The 23,094-nt window shown below is 42.3% G+C and overlaps 1 long non-coding RNA gene across 1 annotated transcript; it reads left to right on the top strand.

The window, feature by feature from the left end:
• The first annotated feature begins 17,444 nt into the window (after window positions 1-17,444).
• Gm17027 lies at window positions 17,445-19,737 on the top strand. The gene is made up of 3 exons (XR_001781233.1): window positions 17,445-17,475; window positions 18,263-18,425; window positions 19,701-19,737. It is a non-coding gene; the product is annotated as a predicted gene 17027 (long non-coding RNA).
• Window positions 19,738-23,094: the final 3,357 nt, after the last annotated feature.

Below are 23,094 nucleotides of genomic sequence, written 5' to 3'. Positions count from 1 at the left end.
GAGAACCAAATAACCCTATATAGGGTACAGAGCTAAACAGAAAATTCTCAACGGAGGAATCTTGAATGGCTGAGATGTACTTAAAGAAATGTTCAACATCTTTAGTCATCAGGGAAATTCAAATCAAAATGACCCTGAGATTCCACTTCACAGCAGTCAGATTGGCTAAGATCAAAACTCAGCTGACAGCTGATGCTGGCAAAGATGTGATGAAAAAAAGAAAATACCTCCATTTCTGCTGAGACAGCAAGTTGGCAAAATCACTTTGGAGATCAATCTGGCAATTTTTCAGAAATTTGGAAGTAGTTCTACCTTAAATGCAGCTATGCCACTATAGTGCATATAAGCAAAAGATTCTCCAATACATTAAAAGGAATATGCAGTATTATGTTAATAGCAGCCTTATTTATAATAACCAGAAGATGAAAACAACCCAGATGTCCCTCAACATAGGGATAGGTACAGAAAATATGGTACATTGTACAGTGGAGTACTATAGAGCTATTAAAAAAAAAGGACTTCATGAAATTTGAAGACCAATGGTTGGAACTTGAAATATAATCTTGAGTGTGGTATCCCAGTCACAAAATGATACACATGGTATGTACTTGATAAGTCGATATTAGTTTAAAAAAACTCCATGGAATGCCCATGAAACAATTCACAGAGCATATGTAACCCAGGAAGAAGAAAGACCACACAAAATGTGGATGTTTCTGTCCTACTCAGAAGGGGAAAGAAAAATATGTTTAGAAGTAGGAGGAGAGAAGGATCTGGGAGGAAGAGAAGAGTAGGAGGTAAGAGGGGGCTGGTTCAGATATGGGAGGAGATAGGGAAGAAGCACACAGGGTAACTCATTTGAAAGGAGGTCTGTAGCCATGGGGGAGGGGGAAGTGTTTGTTGCCACTATAAAGTCCCAGATGCCTGGGACCCAAGAGATTCCCAGGACCCAACATGGAGGACATTAGCCTAAATACCAAACAAAGGTTTAGGTAGGAACTATACAAACCATATTCAGTGGATAAGCATGGCCACAGTTGAAGGGTGGGGCCAGTTAACTACCTCAAAAATACTAATTCAGAATTCCTCCTCTCTAAAGAAAATGCAGAGATAAAGAGAGGAGCAGAGCTTGAAGGAAAGGCCACGCAGGGACTGCCACACCTACTGTTCCATCCCATCTATAAACACCAAACTCAGTCACTATAGCCAATGTGAAAAAATTTGGCACTGACAGGAACCTGAACAACACAAAGCCCACATACTCATGGAAACAGAAAAACTGTCTACTCAATGATAACTTGGTCAGAAAAGAAATAAATGAAAGACTTTCTGTAATTCAATGAAAACAAAGAAGCACCATACTCCATCAATTGGGACACATAGAAAAGCAGAGTTATGAGGAAAATCGTCAGCAGTGAGTGCCTTGGGGAACTGGGGATAGCAACCAGAAAGTACCAGATGACAAGAAAGCAAGAGCCTCCCAGTACCCACACTGGAATGACATTAGCTGAAATACAACACAAACTGGAGGGAGAACCTGTTGAGACAATATCCAGAGGTTAGGCATGGTCTCCCAGTTGAGAGAAAGGGCGTTTATGTTCAATGTTTATTGTGCTAAGTAGTATGGACTATATTGTCCCATAAGAGCTGACAATGCCCTCCAATTATATTTGCATGGGAGAACTTATAAATTTCAGGTCTAGGGAAATTGCAATAGAGAAGGGGGAGGAAAATGGTTAATGATGGTAGTTGGGAACAGGGATCTACCTGAGGAGACCAGCTTGAAGATAGCTTTCCTGCTTTTTCAGGGATTCTGTGTATCTCTAGATTTTACAATTGCTCAGACTTCTGTGTGGGACTAAGCATGGTTTCACTTTCCCTGCACTATTATCTATACAAATTTATTAGTGTTTATCAACCTACCTGGTCTGTTGGAAAGACATCACCCCAACCCTCCACCACCAATAAGTAGGAGCAGAGAATGAAGAGGATGGAGAATCTCAAAAGGGATCTCAAGAAGATCAAAATAGAGAGAGATTAATTCCAGGGAACCCTGGCCAATTACACTAACAAGGATTTAAATGACAGGTAGTCATTATGCTCAGTTCTTTGCTGACTATCTTGGGCCATCTCTGTTAAGCCCAGATTTCCTCATACCACAGGTAGCTATGACTCCAGGTTGTCTGCATATCCAAACTCATTTTGCTGATTGGATTTTTGACACAGAACTTCAAGTTCAGATAGGAGTGAGATGGGGTCACAGGAACTTTTGATTCCTCCAAAAGGAAATCAGAGCCTGTGGTATGAATGACAGTCTGCGGATAAGGATAGCAGTTTGTGAGCCCTAATCCTGCCTTGAAAGAATCCTCTACAGGTGTAGGTTTTTGGGAGATGCAAAGTACTATTTGTTTATAGCCAATCATGTTTGCAATGGACCTGGAGGTAATTTGGGTCCAATTGGTTCTATCAACAGCTGGAGGGACCTGGTTCCACATACTGCCTCTCAGTATGACTGAATTGGCATCAGTTCATCACTGCTTTTCTCAAATTGCATCCATTATACTCTCAAATAATTCCATGTCAGTGTGTTTATTTGTCATTTTGATTATGTTTGATTATTTGCGTGCTGTGTGTGTGTGTCTGTGTGTATGTGTTTCTGTGTGTCTGTGTGTGTGTATGTTCCATTTAAGATCTGGAGAGTCTGTGTAGTATGATGGGGCCTGAGATTTTGCATGACACAATTTCCAGGCATTAATACTGATGAATCCATAGAACCTCACTTTGAGCAGCTCAGCCATGACCTCTGTGCTCATCTTAGGTGCACACTGAAAACTCCTGGTGTATGTTCTAAAGTCTTTTCCCTGTAGATACTCGTTATGTCCTTTGGGAATTTATATAGCGATAGAAGCAAGGATTGACAATTCCTTGCCTACAAACAGATGTGTCATCACAAGTTTAAAGTGGATCCAGGCCTGTGGCACAGATTCCTGGAAAGTTCTTGTAGACATAGTCTATTGTTTCAAGTCCCTTCGGGGATATAAATCAGGTTAGCTCCCTGCCTTTACTTCCCTGGCTCTACTGACCCCATGAGAAGAGTAGTAATTTTAATAAGCTCCAAGTGGAACCAGTAACAAGGAGATAGGTCATGGCATATATGGGTTGTGATAGTCCACAATTCAGCTTGAATTGACATGATCCTTGTATCCTTAGTTCATGGGATTATTTGCTCCTTGGGCCATTCCCTCCCACAGGATCAACTTTGAGACTTTCATAATCAAGATGCAACATGATCAGGTGATGACTGACCTGAATAGAGTGCCCCAGGACATCAGTGAGGCCTTGTACAAATGTAAGGAGCTGACTAAAGAAAATCAATTCTACTAGTGAGTGACTAACAAGGTCATGACCCAAGCTTAGGCACAGAATGTGACTGCCTGTCCTAGTTTTTGAAACAAAGTGAGTGCTAAGGTTTTATACTGTATGCATTGAAACAGAAAGTCTGTCTCCTAAATGCAAATCCCTAAGACTTTTACCTCTTAAAGTAATTTAGACTAAGTGTCGAGGAGTCATTGTCCTTTCCAACACAGTATCTTTGAGACAGAAGAGATTAACACCATGATGGAAATATCAATCAACCTTGAGCCACTTGAGCTCTGAAAGTAGATACATAGAAGAGGTTTCCATGAGACACACAGAAAAACTCTGTGTTGATTGGGTCTCTTCTCTCCTAGAGAATATATTCCCTCTACCTACAGGTGATATTTAATATTTAAATACCAGGGACATACAAGCCCACAATGGACCCAGGTCCTCTTCTGACAGATATGTAAGTCCCTATTGGTGTCAGGGTTTTCAGAAGTGCCTTGCCTTCTGAAATATGGCTGTCCTCTGAATTTGACCTCCATCTATGTGATGCTCCATGGCCAATCTGGACAGTTGTCTGGGGCTGTCTTGCAACTATGGCCCATTGTGAGGTGGATGGACCTTGGAGGAGTGGGAGGAAGATGGATGTTGATTTGATTCATTATAATTTGTTTGTGAGTCAGCATCAGGCCCAGCCACCTCCTGAGTGAATCTGACCATCTCCATCACAAAGTCAGGATTTTGTGAAAGGAGAACAGACTGCTGCTAGGGAACCAGACTGGATTGGAAAAATGCTCCAAAAAAACCAAAGAGGCTGTGTAAAGAAGGCAGCCAGAAGATCAATGACCTATCTACCAAGAAGCAGCAGGTAGGATGCTTGAACCATCAGGGGCAGGTTGCAGTAATGCCTAACCTAAAACACAGTCAAGCCTCCACAACCATCCTGTACCTTATCCAGGCTCTCTCCTATGTCCATCCAGTTCTTCAATTCTGTGATCATTTCCAAGACTTTCTGTAGAGTTATCCTGTCAAAAAAAACTACATGTTTGGGATATAAGCCATCCTACTCAACTAAAAGCTGCATTTCCTTATGATAGATAGGTTGAACACACATTACACAAGTACATTCCAGTATGCTAAATGTGTTCTATGTGGTTGCCTCCATTGTACTAGCATAAAATATTGATTAATGAAGTCAGAGCTTTTTTAGCTCACTTGCTTCTAAGGGGTCATGTGAGATCACAGGCAGGACAAAATTTGCAAGTATTAGATCCCAGTGGAATTGCCAAATGAGTGGTTGCCATTGCCTTTTTTTGGGGGGAGGGGGGCGGTGCAGCTTCTATGCTTTCTTTCCTCTTTCCCTGTATTGCAAGATGGACTCATCACCCTGCCTAGATTTGGATCACACTGAAAGAACCAAGTAATGACTTATAAGTCCTGTTTTCTGTCAGTGTTGCTAGAGCTCTTTCCTAGAGGTTATATTTTGGAGCTGATTGGATCAACAGGGATGTGAGATGGGCTTCTCTCTGGCTGAGTGTTGGTGTGAGAGATGTGAGGCTTCAAGGATGAAATTTAACTAACTCTCTCAACCTATCTAAGAAGAGTGCTCACTAAGAATTTTTAGTACCCAAGTAATGGAAAACAAAGTCCTCTGTCTCACATGATACATCAGATTTTTATAGTCTCCATTCAACTATTCCTCCACCATTGTTGTCTCCTCATAGTTTTCAGCTCACTTAAGGTTTCGGTAGAGATCCGGGCACCTTCCCTGCCAGAGGAGAGGTGTCTGCCCCACTCGGGATGTCTTGGCTGGAGCACCAGGGGGAACTATCTTGGTTCCCGGATCCCGATGAGACTAGTCTGCCCAGGTGAGAGTGTGGACTACAGAAGCTAACTGCTTCTGGAACAGGCAGAAGCCACAGAGCTTCTGAAGCAGAGCCCGTTTCAGGCTCCAGACATCCGGGCACCTTCCCTGACAGAGGAAAGGTGTCCATCCCGCCCGGGAGGGCTTTGCGGAGCATGCAGGAGAGCCATCTTGGTTCGCAAATCCCACCAAGACTCCTCTGGGCAGGTGAGAGTATAAACTACAGAAGCTAACAGCTTCTAGGACAGGCCCTGTTCCAGGCCTTCATCTTCTGCCAGGAGGCAGGTTCTGATCCCAGATATCTATGGACCTTCCCTGCAAGAGGAAAGCTTGCCTGCAGATAGTGCTCTAACCACTGAAACTCAGAAGAGACCTAGTCTCCCAGGTCTGCTGATAGAGGCTAACAGAATCACCAGAGGAACAAGCTCTAACCACAGACAACTATAACAACTAACTACAGAGATTACCAGATGGCGAAAGGCAAGTGTAAAAATCTTACTAACAGAAACCAAGACCACTCACCATCATCAGTACCCAGCATTTCCTCCTCAGCCAGTCCTGGGCACTCCAACACACCCGAAAAGAAATGCCCAGATTTAAAAGCATATCACATGATAATGGTAGAGGACATCAAGAAGGACTTTAATAACTCACTTAAAGAAATACAGGAGAACACTGCTAAAGAGTTACAAGTCCTTCAAGAAAAACAGGAAAACACAACCAAACAGGTAGAAGTCCTTAAAGAAAAACAGGAAAACTCATCCAAACAGGTGATGGAAATGAACAAAACCATATGATTTCTAAAAAGGGAAGTAGACACATGAAGACCCAGCTATGAAACTGTTACATATGTGGAGAGGGCCTAGTTCCATCCCTTACATATTCTCTGGTTCACAGTTCAGTCTCTATGAGTTACTATGGGATCAGATTAGTTGAATCTGTAGGTTATCTTGTGGTGTTCTTGACCACAGTGGCTACTTCAACCCTTCCTCTGACTCTTCCACAAAATTCCCCAAGCCTCTTTATCTGTTTCCAGAGATGGTGGGTGCAGTCTCTCTCTAATGATAGTTATGCTAGACCCCTGTCTGCAAGTGTAGAAGAATATCGTTAATTGTGTGGGGGTGGGGGTTCCCTCTCATGGCATGGGTCTCAACTGGGCTACTCATTATTTGGTCCTTTCCACAAATTCTACTTCATCTTTTATCTTGAAAATCTTAAAAACAGGAAAAATTGTGGGTCTAAACTTTTGTGGCTGGGTTGTTATATCAGTCTCTCCATTGGAAGTCTTGCCTGGTTACAGGAGATGGCCAGTTCAGACTCCACATCCCCCATTTCTAAGAATCTTAGCTACAGCCAACCTAAAAGATTCCTGGGGGTTTCCATTGTCCTAGGTTTCTAATTCTTCCTAGAGATCGTCACACCTTCAATCCAGGTACTGCTATGAAGAGAGGTGTGCAAGTTTCCTTGTAGTATGGTGGAGCATCATTTACATATATGCCCAGGAATGGTTCAACTGGGTCCTGAGGTAGATATATTTCCAATTTTCAGAGAAACCATCAAGTTGATTTCCAATGTGGTAGTACAAATTTGCACTGCCACCAGCAACTGTGTTCTCCTTGCCACACTATTTCATCAGCATGAGCTGTCCATTTGTTTTTTGACCTTAGCCATTCTGAGGGCTGGAAGATCTCAGAGTACTTTAGATTTGCATTTCCTTGATGATGATGACTTTGGCTGGAAATGCAGGGCTTTTCAGGCAATGTGTATGCTAGGCTTCCCTGTTTCAAAGACCACAAGCAACCAGGACACATGAGACTGTTTAGAAAGCTGAGTGAATCACACAAAGATTAACAACAGATCCAGACCATGTACCAGGCTTGATGACACACTCAGTTCAATTTATCACATAACTGTCACGCTGCCTACACAGTTACTGTGATTTCTGACAAACAAATCAAAATTACCTCGTGGAATTTCCTGTATACACAGAGCTGGCCCTGAAATTTGTTCTACCTCATAGGGAAACAAGCCATGGAAACAGACAGGTATACTTAAGAAACTCCTGATTCCTGGTTGACTCTGCTGCTTCCAAGATCTGCCATCCGAAGCAGATCTCTGAATGTTTCAAGGACGCTGTTTGCTCAAATCATTGTTAATCTCCACCTTCTGGGGACATAAAGAAGAGTACTGGCTTTCAAGAATGGTGGTAATCTTAGTCCTTTCTTAGCCTCTCTGCATGGATTATCAACCCTAACAGGGTAAATGTAATAAAACAAAGTGAACATTTTCTATTTTCATAATCCACATTAAAATTTGGTGGGAAATCTCAAAAGAGTTCATGACCACCAGGAGCACCTGGCCACATTCTCCCCATTGGCTCTAACTGGGTTCTGTTGTCTTGTCTAATCTGAAGAAACAGCCTTGGGTACTCAGATTCAGGATAGTTTGCCCTTCCTTAAGTCCTGTGTATGAGCTGTGTCTCCTCTTATGACTCTGTGTATCAGGCTGAGTACTTAGCAGAGCTGTTTCTAACTCTGCATCACCAGATACCCACAGGAGCTTCTATCCCTCAAAGACAGGTGGTTCTCCAGAGCTCAGATAGTAGATATGACTGTGAAAAACACTCCGACTCATTTGAACAAACTTCATGCCTAGTTGTACCAAGAGGTATTTGAAGCTCCTCTGCAGCTTCCCCTTCCATTTTAAGGGGGATGGCTTACAGATTCAGAGGTTCAATCCCAAAATATCAAGGTGGGTACATGGTGGCCTCCAGGAGGGAATGGTACAGGAGAATCTGAGAGTCCTACATCTTCATCTGAAGGCTGCTAATCGAACACTAACTTCCAGGTAGTAAAGTAAGGGTTATTCAGGGTCTTGCCCACACCAATAGTGACACATCTACTCCAACAGGGCCACAGCGTCTATTAGTGCTAATAAGTGGATTGAGCATAGACAAACCATAACAAATATTGATGTAAAAATGCTCAATAAAATTCTCAAAAAATGGAATCTAAGAACACATCACAACGATCATTCATGAGGATCTACTAGGTACCATGCAAGGAATGCAGAAATGATTCAATTTGCAAGAAGTGTGGAACTGCCCTTCCGCTCCACTCGAGCCCCGGGCTACCTTGCCAGCAGAGTCTTTCCCAACACCCGCAAGGGCCCACACAGGATTCCCCACGGGATCCTAAGACCTCTGGTGAGTGGAACACAGCGCCTGCCACAATCCAATCGCGCGGAACCTGAGACTGCGGTACATAGGGAAGCAGGCTACCCGGGCCGGATCTGGGGCACAAGCCCCTTCCGCTCCACTCGAGCCCCGGGCTACCTTGCCAGCAGAGTCGCCTGACACCCGCAAGGGCCCACACAGGATTCCACAGGGGATCCTAAGACCTCTAGTGAGTGGAACACAACTTCTGCCAGGAGTCTGGTTCGAACCCCAGATATCTGGGTACCTTCCCTGCAAGAAGAGAGCTTGCCTGCAGAGAATACTCTGCCCACTGAAACTAAGGAGAGTGCTACCCTCCAGGTCTGCTTATAGAGGCTAACAGAGTCACCTGAAGAACAAGCTCTTAACAGTGACAACTATAACAGCTTCAGAGATTACCAGATGGCGAAAGGCAAACGTAAGAATCCTACTAACAAAAATCAAGACCACTCACCATCATCAGAACGCAGCACTCCCACCCCACCTAGTCCTGGGCACCCCAACACAACCAAAAATCTAGACAAAGATTTAAAAACATTTCTCATGATGATGATAGAGGACATCAAGAAGGACTTTCATAAGTCACTTAAAGAATTACAGGAGAGCACTGCCAAAGAGTTACAGGCCCTTAAAGAAAAGCAGGAAAACACAACCAAACAGGTAGAAGTCCTTAAAGAAAAACAGGAAAACACATCCAAACAGGTGATGGAAATGAACAAAACCATACTAGAACTAAAAGGGGAAGTAGAAACAATAAAGAAAACCCAAAGCGAGGCAACGCTGGAGATAGAAACCCTAGGAAAGAGATCTGGAACCATAGATGCGAGCATCAGCAACAGAATACAAGAAATGGAAGAGAGAATCTCAGGTGCAGAAGATTCCATAGAGAACATCGACACAACAGTCAAAGAAAATACAAAATGCAAAAGGATCCTAACTCAAAACATCCAGGTAATCCAGAACACAATGAGAAAACCAAACCTACGGATAATAGGAATTGATGAGAATGAAGATTTTCAACTTAAAGGGCCAGCTAATATCTTCAACAAAATAATAGAAGAAAACTTCCCAAACATAAAGAAAGAGATGCCCATGATCATACAAGAAGCCTACAGAACTCCAAATAGACTGGACCAGAAAAGAAATTCCAACCGACACATAATAATCAGAACAACAAATGCACTAAATAAAGATAGAATATTAAAAGCAGTAAGGGAGAAAGGTCAAGTAACATATAAAGGAAGGCCTATCAGAATTACCCCGGACATTTCACCAGAGACTATGAAAGCCAGAAGAGCCTGGACAGATGTTATACAGACACTAAGAGAACACAAATGCCAGCACAGGCTACTATACCCAGCCAAACTCTCAATTACCATAGATGGAGAAACCAAAGTATTCTACGACAAAACCAAATTCACACAATATCTTTCCACGAATCCAGCCCTTCAAAGGATAATAACAGAAAAGAAGCAATACAAGGACGGAAATCACACCCTAGAACAAGCAAGAAAGTAATCACTCAACAAACCAAAAAGAAGACAGCCACAAGAACAGAATGCCAACTCTAACAACAAAAATAAAAGGAAGCAACAATTACTTTTCCTTAATATCTCTTAATATCAATAGACTCAATTCCCCAATAAAAAGACATAGACTAACAGACTGGCTACACAAACAGGCCCCAACATTCTGCTGCTTACAGGAAACCCATCTCAGGGAAAAAGACAGACACTACCTCAGAGTGAAAGGCTGGAAACCAATTTTCCAAGGAAATGGACTGAAGAAACAAGCTGGAGTAGCCATTTTAATATCGGATAAAATCGACTTCCAACCCAAAGTTATCAAAAAAGACAAGGAGGGACACTTCATACTCATCAAAGGTAAAATCCTCCAAGAGGAACTAACAATTCTGAATATCTACGCACCAAATGCAAGGGCAGCCACATTCATTAAAGACACTTGAGTAAAGCTCAAAGCACACATTGCACCTCACACAATAATAGTGGGAGACTTCAACACACCACTTTCTTCAATCGACAGATCGTGGAAACAGAAACTAAACAGGGACACAGTGAAACTAACAAAAGTTATGAAACAAATGGACCTGACAGATATCTACAGAACATTTTATCCTAAAACAAAAGGATATACCTTCTTCTCAGCACCTCACGGGACCTTCTCCAAAATTGACCATATAAATGGTCACAAAACAGGCCTCAACAGATAAAAAAATATTGAAATTGTCCCATGTATCCTATCAGACCACCATGGCCTAAGACTGATCTTCAATAACAACATAAATAATGGAAAGCCAACATTCACGTGGAAACTGAATAACACTCTTCTCAATGATACCTTGGTCAAGAAGGAATAAAGAAAGAAATTAAAGACTTTTTAGAGTTTAATGAAAATGAAGCCACAACGTACCCAAACCTGTGGGACACAATGAAAGCATTTCTAAGAGGGAAACTCATAGCTCTGAGTGCCTCCAAGAAGAAATGGGAGAGAGCACATACTAGCAGCGTGACAACACATCTAAAAGCCCTAGAAAAAAAGGAAGCAAATTCACCCAAGAGGAGTAGACGGCAGGAAATAATCAAACTCAGGGGTGAAATCAACCAAGTGGAAACAAGAAGAACTATTCAAAGAATTAACCAAACGAGGAGTTGGTTCTTTGAGAAAATCAACAAGATAGATAAACCCTTAGCTAGACTCACTAAAGGGCACAGGGACAAAATCCTAATTAACAAAATCAGAAATGAAAAGGGAGACATAACAACAGATCCTGAAGAAATCCAAAACACCATCAGATCCTTCTACAAAAGGCTATACTCAACAAAACTGGAAAACCTGGACGAAATGGACAAATTTCTGGACAGATACCAGGTACCAAAGTTGAATCAGGATCAAGTTGACCATCTAAACAGTCCCATATCACCTAAAGAAATAGAAGCAGTTATCAATAGTCTCCCAGCCAAAAAAAGCCCAGGACCAGACGGGTTTAGTGCAGAGTTCTATCAGACCTTCAAAGAAGATCTAATTCCAGTTCTGCACAAACTATTTCACAAAATAGAAGTAGAAGGTACTCTACCCAACTCATTTTATGAAGCCACTATTACTCTGATACCTAAACCACAGAAAGACCCAACAAAGATAGAGAACTTCACACCAATTTCTCTTATGAATATCGATGCAAAAATCCTCAATAAAATTCTCGCTAACCGAATCCAAGAACACATTAAAGCAATCATCCATCCTGACCAAGTAGGTTTTATTCCAGGGATGCAGGGATGGTTTAATATACGAAAATCCATCAATGTAATCCATTATATAAACAAACTCAAAGACAAAAACCACATGATCATCTCGTTAGATGCAGAAAAAGCATTTGACAAGACCCAACACCCATTCATGATAAAAGTTTTGGAAAGATCAGGAATTCAAGGCCCATACCTAAACATGATAAAAGCAATCTACAGCAAACCAGTAGCCAACATCAAAGTAAATGGAGAGAAGCTGGAAGGAATCCCACTAAAATCAGGGACTAGACAAGGCTGCCCACTTTCTCCCTACCTTTTCAACATAGTACTTGAAGTATTGGCCAGAGCAATTCGACAACAAAAGGAGATCAAGGGGATACAAATTGGAAAAGAGGAAGTCAAAATATCACTTTTTGCAGATGATATGATAGTATATATAAGTGACCCTAAAAATTCTACCAGAGAACTCCTAAACCTGATAAACAGCTTTGGTGAAGTAGCTGGATATAAAATAAACTCAAACAAGTCAATGGCCTTTCTCTATACAAAGAATAAACAGGCTGAGAAAGAAATTAGGGAAACAACACCCTTCTCAATAGTTACAAATAATATAAAATTTCTTGGCGTGACTCTAACTAAGGAAGTGAAAGATCTCTATGATAAAAACTTCAAATCTCTGAAGAAAGAAATTAAAGAAGATCTCAGAAGATGGAAAGATCTCCCATGCTCATGGATTGGCAGGATCAACATTGTAAAAATGGCTATCTTGCCAAATGCAATCTACAGATTCAATGGAATCCCCATCAAAATTCCAACTCAATTCTTCAACGAATTGGAAGGAGCAATTTGCAAATTCGTCTGGAATAACAAAAAACCTAGGATAGCAAAAAATCTTCTCAAGGATAAAAGAACTTCTGGTGGAATCACCATGCCAGACCTAAAGCTTTACTACAGAGAAATTGTGATTAAAAACTGCATGGTACTGGTATAGAGACAGACAAGTAGACCACTGGAATAGAATTGAAGACCCAGAAATGAACCCACACACCTATGGTCACTTGATATTCGACAAGGGAGCTAAAACCATCCAGTGGAAGAAAGACAGCATTTTCAACAATTGGTGCTGGCACAACTGGTTGTTATCGTGTAGAAGAATGCGAATCGATCCATACTTATCTCCTTGTACTAAGGTCAAATCTAAGTGGATCAAGGAACTTCACATAAAACCAGAGACACTGAAACTTATAGAGGAGAAAGTGGGGAAAAGCCTTGAAGATATGGGCACAGGGGAAAAATTCCTGAACAGAACAGCAATGGCTTGTGCTGTAAGATCAAGAATTGACAAATGGGACCTAATGAAACTCCAAAGTTTCTGCAAGGCAAAAGACACCGTCAATAAGACAAAAAGACCACGAACAGATTGGGAAAGGATCTTTACCTATCCTAAATCAGATAGGGGACTAATATCCAACATATATAAAGAACTCAAGAAGGTGGACTTCAGGAAATCAAATAACCCCATTTAAAAATGGGGCTCAGAACTGAACAAAGAATTCTCACCTGAGGAATACCGAATGGCAGAGAAGCACCTGAAAAATGTTCAACATCCTTAATCATCAGGGAAATGCAAATCAAAACAACCCTGAGATTCCACCTCACACCAGTCAGAATGGCTAAGATCAAAAATTCAGGTGACAGCAGATGCTGGCGTGGATGTGGAGAAAGAGGAACACTCCTCCATTGTTGGTGGGATTGCAGGCTTGTACAACCACTCTGGAAATCAGTCTGGCGGTTCCTCAGAAAATTGGACATAGTACTACCGGAGGATCCATCAATACCTCTCCTGGGCATATATCCAGAAGATGCCCCAACTGATAAGAAGGACACATGCTCCACTATGTTCATAGCAGCCTTATTTATAATAGCCAGAAGCTGGAAAGAACCTAGATGCCCCTCAACAGAGGAATGGATACAGAAAATGTGGTACATCTACACAATGGAGTACTACTCAGCTATTAAAAAGAATGAATTTATGAAATTCCTAGCCAAATGGATGGACCTGGAGGGCATCATCCTGAGTGAGGTAACACATTCACAAAGGAACTCACACAATATGTACTCACTGATAAGTGGATATTAGCCCCAAACTTAGGATACCCAAGATATAAGATACAATTTGCTAAACACATGAAACTCAAGAAGAATAAAGACTGAAGTGTGGACACTATGCCCCTCCTTAGAACTGGGAAAAAAACACCCATGGAAGGAGTTACAGAGACAAAGTTTGGAGCTGAGATGAAAGGATGGACCATGTTGAGACTGCCATATCCAGGGATCCACCCAATAGTCAGCATCCAAACATTGACACCATTGCATACACTAGCAAGATTTTATTGAAAGGACTCAGATGTAGCTGTCTCTTGTGAGACTATGCCAGGGCCTAGCAAACACAGAAGTGGATGCTCACAGTCAGCTAATGGATGGATCACAGGGCTCCCAATGGAGGAGCTAGAGAAAGTACCCAAGGAGCTAAACGGATCTGCAACCCTATAGGTAGAACAACATTATGAACTAACCAGTACCCCAGAGCTCTTGACTCTAGCTGCATATGTATCAAAAGATGGCCTAGTTGGCCATCACTGAAAAGAGAGGCCCATTGGACATGCAAACTTTATATGCCCCAGTACAGGGGAACGCCAGGGCCAAAAAGGGGGAGTGGGTGGGTAGGGGAGTGGGGGTGGGTGGGTATGGGGGACTTTTGGTATAGCATTCGAAATGTAAAGGAGCTAAATACGTAATAAAAAATGAAAAAAAAAAGAAGTGTGGAACTACATAATTCACGTTCATAGAATCACAAAATAATTGCAACCTGTCCGGATATTGAATCTTTTATCCTCAGGCTGGTCCTCTTGTCTAAGAGCTGTGGTGGCTACCACTATTCTACTGAGAAAAGCAGAGAAGTTACCTCTGGGTCAGCATCTTATACTTACATCACCCCATGCCGTTAAGTTTCTTCTCAAAGAAACCCCACAACACTAGCTGTTCAATGCATGGGTGAAGGGCCTACTCTTGGACCATCCTGGAGTCTGGTTTGAAAAACACATTGTCTTCATTTCTGTTACCATCTTGACAGATGATGACCTACAGAAGCTCATTAATAATTGCATGACAAAAGAAACATGAAGATACAGAACTGACTAGAGCTAATGAACACCTGCATATCCCATGAAAGATTCTGAGGGAATGCTCTACACGAATGGAACATCTTCATTAAACCTGGAAGAAGATACACAGTGTCTTCAGCAGATAATTACTCCCTTGAGGACACAAGTAATCAGGGCACTGAGTTGGCTGGCCAAAAATTGTCCTGAAGAACAGTAGAAGTCGGGCATGGTAGCACAGCCCTTTAATCTCAGCAATTGGAAGGCAGAGGCAGGGAGATTTCTAAGTTTGAGGCCAGCCTGGTCTACAGAGTGAGTTCCAGGACAGCCAGGTAATATAAAGAAACCCTGTCTCAAAACAAACAAACAAACAAACAAACAAACAACAGTGGATTCTACTGACATTCTGGTCACATACTGTGACCCACTGCTGCCTGAGACTCTATAATATAAACAGGGGAAATAGGGGATGTAAATATATCCAAAGTGTAGCTGAAACCAATGGTTGGTGGTAGACACCAGAGGGAAGAATCACTCTGCCAGGAAATATGGGCAGGTTTCTGGAAACAAACCTTCACCAGACTACCTGACTTATATCCACACTACTTTCTAAGTTGCTCATAACAAGGTATGGTATAACTGGACTTAACAGCCAGGCTCAGTTCCTTTAAGGAACATGTCAGCTTTATAGTAAAATATGTGTAAAGACAGATATTTCTGCCAGAAGTGGGAACATATGAGGGGCCAAACTATGGTCAATTGTGGGAAACTGACTTCACTGATATGTTTCCTGCTGGAGGAGGATAAGAGTCCATGCTTGTTTTTAATGAAACCTCCTATGGGTTTATCCAGTAGTCTGAAACTTCTAAAAGAGTAGCTGAAAAGCTCTTCAAGGTACTTGACCAACAATTATACCATGCCCTTTGAATTGTGTCAAACTATATTAGAGCATTCATAGCCAAAAGCTGTCAATAAACACTGAATTATTTATGAATAGATGGAAAAATTCATGGTGCATGCAGACCCCAGAGTTCTGGTCTCATGCAAGTAAAGAAGAGTTCCCTAAGGGAAACTCTACAAAACTCTCAGTAGATCTCAGGGAAAGGTGGATGGGCCTCCTCATTACTTTGGGCCTATTGTACCCAATACTGGGAGTATATTCATCCCTATACTCTTTTATTGGAATGCATGACCCATTGCTTTCCAGGCTCAGATATCATCAGCTAGCCAAAATATAACTATTTGTTTATCATTAGCCATGTTCTCCAGTTCCCCATAAAGGCTCTTCATACGACTAGCAGAGAGACAGCGTGGACTTCCTACTACCCCACCATCTCCCCAGACACCTTTGAGCCTTGTTGTAGTGATATTCCATAACCGAAGGTGGTAGCCAAAGACAACACAATCAATTTGGAAAGCCTTTGCATGATTTCTCCACTCTTACACCTGCAAGGTTAGGTGGCATTTTACCATGCACTCAGCACACCCAGGTCAAGAAGGCAGAAGGCACTGATGTCAATGCCAAAGAGAGCCCCTTCTGAAATTATGGATCCATTAAAATGGAGGTTTCACTGGACCCGAGGCCTTTTCATTCCCTATCCATGCAATTGAGTCTTAGGTATCTTATGAACACAGGATCATATTCCAACCCCCAAGAGACTCAGGCCTAGAACTGGGAACTCAAAAAGGTAGAAACTGGAGAAGTGAGAGCTAATGGGACTACGAAGAAGCAATTCAATGTCCCTGTTGGCCTTTGTTCAAAGATGCCTACTTTGGTTGTTTTGGAGATAGAGAGAATGTGGGATTTTAGCTTTTGAAGAAGGGACATAAACTTTACAATTTGCCCCATGGCTGACTTCTTCTATTGCCAAGTACAAGGGCGTTTTCATTGCAAAGAAATGGGGTTGTAAATCAGAGATTTTGTGAAAACCCATGGCTCATTTTATTGAAACAATGGCTCCTCTCAAGGCAGTTGCACACTAACACATATAATCCGACATATGTAAAAATAAAGGTGCAGGAGTAGGATTTTGGCCTCTGGGAAACAGAGACACCTGGGTAAATCGACTGTCTGTTACATGAATGGACCCCAGTAGTAGATTTATATTGGAGAAGAATCTCCCTCATAAAAGGATCCTAATGAAGATGAGCTAGCCAAGCCATGGCACTAACAAACTCTACCCATTCAAAGCACTGGACTTGTAATGAAGCAGTTAGAAATCTCTAGCTTTGGAAGGAGAAGTTGCCAAGAGGTATCCCCAGGGACAAAAGAGAGACTCAGGAAAGGGCACCTCAGAAACTGATCAAGATGGGGCAAGCTGATAAGCCGGTAGGCCAGGGAAGTTCCAGGTGACATCATCAGTAGACACTTCTCTATCCAAGAGAACCCTAGAATCTTCTGTGATGTCGCCAGTGTTGTGGTAACCAGATCAGCTTGTGGGATATTCCTTCAGATACTCATGGGTTCCCAAGCAGGCATGTTGTCCATGCTCCTCAGGGTATTTCAGAGAGAGAATAGAATACACACAGACACCAGACCAAGGCAGAAGGAGGCCGACCGCCCATCATGGTGGGAAAGGGCAAGAAACAACTGGTCGTGGAGAAGGCACAGTGAGTCCTGGGCAAGGTTTGGGGAGCTCCCTGGGGGATGTGGGCTTCAGCTGGTCCTTCCAGGAATAGGGATTGTGATCTGGATCCTTCAGATTCTTCAATGGTAGAACCAGAGTCAAGAGTGTCTGATGATTAGTTTTACAGACAGCCTGGTATTGATAAGCCTGCAGGGGCTTTGCAGAGATCTTAATTTGCCACTGAATGGCAAATTATGCAAAGACCAAGCTCTGTGAGAATAGAAAAGTGTTCTTCTCAGGATTAGTGTTCATGCACTTCATATTAATATAGTTTCCTCTAGGTTACATGACCATGTGATGCCAAGAACAGAGAAGGCTATTCCCCTGCCTATGAATCAAGATCTCAGACACTTTGGTATTGAACACACATGATGTGGACTGATTCACAGTCGGGGTTCCTGTAGTAGTGTATGAGCTCTCATCATGCATTTGAAGAAGACTAGAAAAGTGTTGGCTAGTATGCTAAGAGGTGTGAATGTTGTTGTCAGATATGAGCTGACAATGCTCTCCATTTATTCTTGCCTGGTCCAGCTTATGCATTTCAGGGCTAGGGCGATTACAATACGAAGTCAGGCATATGTTTAGTGATGGTGGTTGTGAACAGGGATCTATTTGAGTAGCCCAGCTTGAAGTTAGCTATGATGCACTATCAGGGATTCTCAGTGTCTCTACATTTTCCTCTTCCTCAGGCTTCTGTGTGGGAAAAATCATGGTTTCCCTTTCCCTGCCCTATTATCTCTACAAGGTTACTAGTGTTTTTATACCTACAGGGTGTGCTGGGGAGGCATCAATCCAAGCCCCCACCATCAATGAGCAGGAGAAGAGACACGAGAGGTTGGAGAAGCTCAAAAGAGAGCTCCAGAACATAAAAAATGCCAGAGACGAACTTCAGGGAATCCTGGCCAACTACACTAACAAGGATTTAAATGACAGGTAGTCATTATGCCCAGTTCTTTGCTGACTATCCTGGGCCATCCCTGTTAAGCCCAGATTCCCTCATACCACAGGTGGCTACAACTCCAGGCTGTTTACATACCCAAATCAACTTTGCTGATTGGAATTTCGATGCAGAACTTCAAGTTCAGATGGGAGTGAGATGGGGTCACAGGCACTTTTGATTCCTCCAAAAGTAATTCAGAGCCTGTGGCATGAATCACAGTCTGGGGATGAAGGTAGTAAGGTGTGAGCTCTCATCCTGCCATTTAAGAAGGTTACACAGGTGTTGTTTGGTGGGATTTGCTACGTAATGTTTGTTTATAGCCAATCCTTTCCATAATTGACCAGGCGGTAATTTGGGTCCAATTGGTCCTGTCAACAGCTAGAGGGGCCTGTCACATATACCACCTCTTAGTATGACTGGATTGGCTGCAGTTCATAACGGCTCTCCTCAAATTTGGTTCATTATACTCTCAGATAAAGCCAAATCAATTTATTTGGCATTCAGATTGCGTGTAAGTGTGTTTGTGTGTGTGTGTGTGTGTGTGTGTGTGTGTGTGTGTGTGTGTGTGTGTTTGTGTGTGTGTGTGTGCGAGCGTGTGCGTGCGTAAAAGAGAGAGATAGAGACAGAGACAGAGAGAGATACTGTGTGCATGTGAGTCTGTGTGTGCATTTGTGAATGTGTGTGTTCCTGTGTGTGTAGCTTAAGATCTAGAGAGTCTGTGTCATGTGATATTTCCTTAGGTTGTGCCTGACTAGATTTCCAGGCAATAACAGTGAGGAAGCCATGGAGGTTCATTTTGAGTAGCACAGAACTTGACATCTATGCTCACCATGGATGCACATTGGAATCTCCTGAAGTGTTATAAAGGCTTTTCCCTATAGATATGATTATGTCCTTTGGGAATTGATGTAGCAATAGAGCCAAGAATTGGCAATTCCGTGTCTAAAACAAGAAGGAGAATCATACAGATTTAATGTGGACCCAGGCCTGTGACACAGATTCCTGGAAAGTTCTGGGAGAGCTAGTCTATTCTTTCAAACCCCTTCAGGGAGCTGAGGCAGATCAGCACACTGCCTTTAATTCCCTGGGCTTACTGACCCAAGATGAAGAGTAATAAGTTTAATAAGCACCAAGTGGAACCGGTAACAAGGAGCTAGGTCGAGTGGCATATATGGGGTGGGGTAGTGCATGATTCAGCTTGAATTGAAATGATCCTTGTATCCTTAGTTCATGGGACAATTTGTTCCTTGGGCCATGCCCTCCCACAGGATCAACTTTGAGACATTCATGCTTGAGATGCAACATGACCAGGTGATGACTGACCTGAAGAGAATGCCCCAGGACATCAGTGAGGCCTTGTCCAAGTGCAAGCAGTTGACTAAAGAAAATCAGTTCTACTGGTGAGTGACTAACAGGGTCATGACCCAATGCCTAGGCACAGGATATGTCTGCAAATCCTTGTCTTTGAAATAAAGTGGGGACTCAGGTTCAATACTGTTAGTCTCTAAACAGGAAGCCTGCCTCCTTCAAACAAGGCACTAAGATTTTAACATCTTGGATCATTTTGGCCAAGTGTGAAGAGTCTGGGAGCCCCTCAAGTCACTGTCCTTTCCAACTAAGTATCCTCAAGATCAAAAAGGTTTCCACCATGATGGAGATCAATAAGCCTTGGGCCTCTTGGGCTCTGAAAGTAGATTCATAGATGGGGTTTCCAGGATAAACATAGAAAGATTCTGTGATGCTTGGGTCTCTTCACTCCTAGAGAATTTTGCCCTATACCTACAGGTGGTTTTTTTATACCACGGACTTAGAAGCACATATAGACCCCATGTTCTTTTCTGAGAGATACATGAGTTACTGTTGGTGTCAGGGTTTTCAAAAGTACCTTGGATCTTCTGGAAAGTGGCAGTCCTCTGATTTTTTCTCCCTCTAAGGCCAATCTGGATACTTGTCTGGGGCTGCCTGGGGACCAGGGCCAATGATGAAGGAATGGTCTTGGAGGAACAGGAGGAAGATGGATGCTTCCTGGATTCACCATGTTTTGTTTGTTGCTCAGCTTCAGGAACTGCCAACTCCTGATTGAATCTAACCTCATCCAGCACAAAGTCAGGATGTTGAGGAAGGAGAATAGACAGCTGCTAAGGGAGCACATTGCATTGGAAGAATGCAACATAGAAACAAAAACACTATGTAATGAAGGCAGCCAGAAGATCAAAGACCACTATACTAAGCAGCAGCAGGTAGTATGAATGAAGCATCAGGGGCAGAATGCCCTAATGTGTGATCATAAACACAGTCAAGCCTATGTAACCTTCCTGCACCTTATCCAGGCTCTCTCCTATTTCTCATCCAGTTTTACACTTCTGTGATCATTTCCAAGATTTTGTGTGGACTTACCCTCTTTTGAAGAAATTGGATTTCTGCCATGCCCCCTCCTCCCCATCCCATTAGGCCACCTCTAGTTTGCCACTCTAGGCAGAGGAGATCCTGGACCCCTGGAGGCAACCCCTTGAGGCTCTATGGTATGGAGAGGTGCCTCAGGATGCCACTTCCTGAATTATCTACCAACCAGGTCCTCTGTTCTGCTCTATGGCAACGCAACATGAGGGGCTTGGGCCTGTCCTCTCCTAGGACAGAAGGGCAGGCTCCAATTTTATTGTGTATGTGTGTGTGTGTATGTGTGTGCATGTGTATGTGTGTGCATGTGTGTGTGTGTGTGTGTGTGTGTGTGTGTGTGTGTGTGTGTGTGTGTGTGTGTGTGTGTGTGATGGCTTGGCTGAAAAGATGCAGCATCCTTTCGCTGTCTCCGAGATGAGGTACTAACACAGGATGGAAGTACCTAAGTAGCCATAAGCATAGCAGGGTTATTGGTTTTTGTTTTTGTTTTTTGTCTTTGTTTTTTGTCTTTTCCTTCATGAGTATCCCCTTTAGATTTCAATGCTTACCCTTGGGAAGAATTGCATGAAGCACACTCTTGCTGATTACAGTATTTTTTAAGTGTGCATGAATTTCCTGTGAGATGGTTTCTCTGGGGATTCCCAGATATATGGGTTCCCAAGGAGAGCCAAGGAAGGATTCAGCACTCCAGAAATAATAAGAGCCTTCACTTCAAAGTTTGCTAGGCTCCCTAGAAGGCCTCTGTTTAATGTTAGATTCAGACACTGATACACACTTATTTTTCAATATCAAGTATTTAGACTATTGGAGAAATGTGGTGTTTTACTTTAACTCCAGCACAGTGTGTAGTCCACAATTCAGTGTCAAGCAATTTTTTACATTTGAGAAAAACATCCAGACCCAGGTGCTCTCTGCCCTTTCTCCTATGGGGATACAGGAAAAATCTCAGATGAAAGGTCATACGGGATTGTTCTGCTGAGTAAAGCTGGTATTTGCAGGATCGATGACATGGAAAGATCTCACCAGGCTTTTTTTCTCTTCCTCCCGTAGGTCTGAAATATTCAGCAGAAGCTCAAACAGATGAGAGACCAGGTCAAGATCTTGCTCAGACACAACTGTTCACCAGGAGCACTGGGTGTGCAAAGCAAATTAACCACCATTGCATCTAATCCTTGTAACCATGGCAATCTTGGGCTGCATTTTCTTCTTTTTTGGTTTGCTATGGGTAATGAGGCCTTTATTTTGTGTAGCCTCTGGTCCAGCAAGACTGCCTGTTTGGAAGGCTTCAGAGAAGTGCTGAGATACATCAAGATCTGCTTGGCATCCAGGAGGGCTCTGAGAATGCCAATTTTGGCTGGTCCTGTTGGTGTTCTAGAATTATTTCATGGTGATCAGTCAAGTGAATTTGAAAAACTTTGAGGTATCATCTGTAACATCTCTCATGTTAGCCTTGGAAGGCCTAGTCCATCAGCAGAACACCCACCCCTATGAGGCATGCCTATATTCATCCTGAACAGATTATTACCATCAGTGACTGCCTTTGCACTATTTCGCCAAGGCCAGCAACAGGCTGTAGGTCTGTGCTGAACATCTGCTGCAAGAGAATGATGCTTAGCTTAATTATTTTGTTTGGTTTTTGGTTAGAGTTTTGATTTCTTTGTATCTTTGGTTTTCCTGTGTTTTCATTCAAAGTTTCATTATATATTCATTATCTTTTTGTTACTGTAATTAATTTGCTATTTGTGCTAAGTCTATATTCTGTATAAACTGACTCCCCACTTTAAGATGTTATTGAATAAAATTAGTGTATTGTTATGGATAAAATATCATCTCTAATTATGTCTATCATAAGGATATTCTGCATTTATGTGTGGTTCATACATAGTACTGTAACACTAGAAGTTTCAGGCAGGAATGGGACTCTTCAAGTATCATGTTGTTTAGGTTTCATAAGTAATGCCCAACCAGCCAGAACTCCACAGATAATTGATCTTTTGATGTGGATAATGTGTCAAACATTGTGAATCCCAATGTCAGGATGAAAAAAGTATCCATCTCTATCTCTATAGTCATAAATTTAGCTACAGTTATGATGTACTCTCCTGTGCATGACCACATCGGACAAACAAATAAGAAACACAACAGTATTTCTCTAATACATCACAGTAAATAAAAATATTCACATTGATTAATTGAAGTCTTCTGAATTATAAATAGAGTCATTTGGATAAAAATGACCTTCAAAGGTCATTTCATAATTGAATG

The sequence above is a fragment of the Mus musculus genome, chromosome 14 (assembly GCF_000001635.26).
Source record: "Mus musculus strain C57BL/6J chromosome 14, GRCm38.p6 C57BL/6J".
NCBI classification, from domain to species: Eukaryota; Metazoa; Chordata; class Mammalia; order Rodentia; family Muridae; genus Mus; species Mus musculus.
The sequence above is the reverse complement of the archived record's forward strand: the minus strand, read 5'-3'. Positions and strand labels throughout refer to the sequence as shown.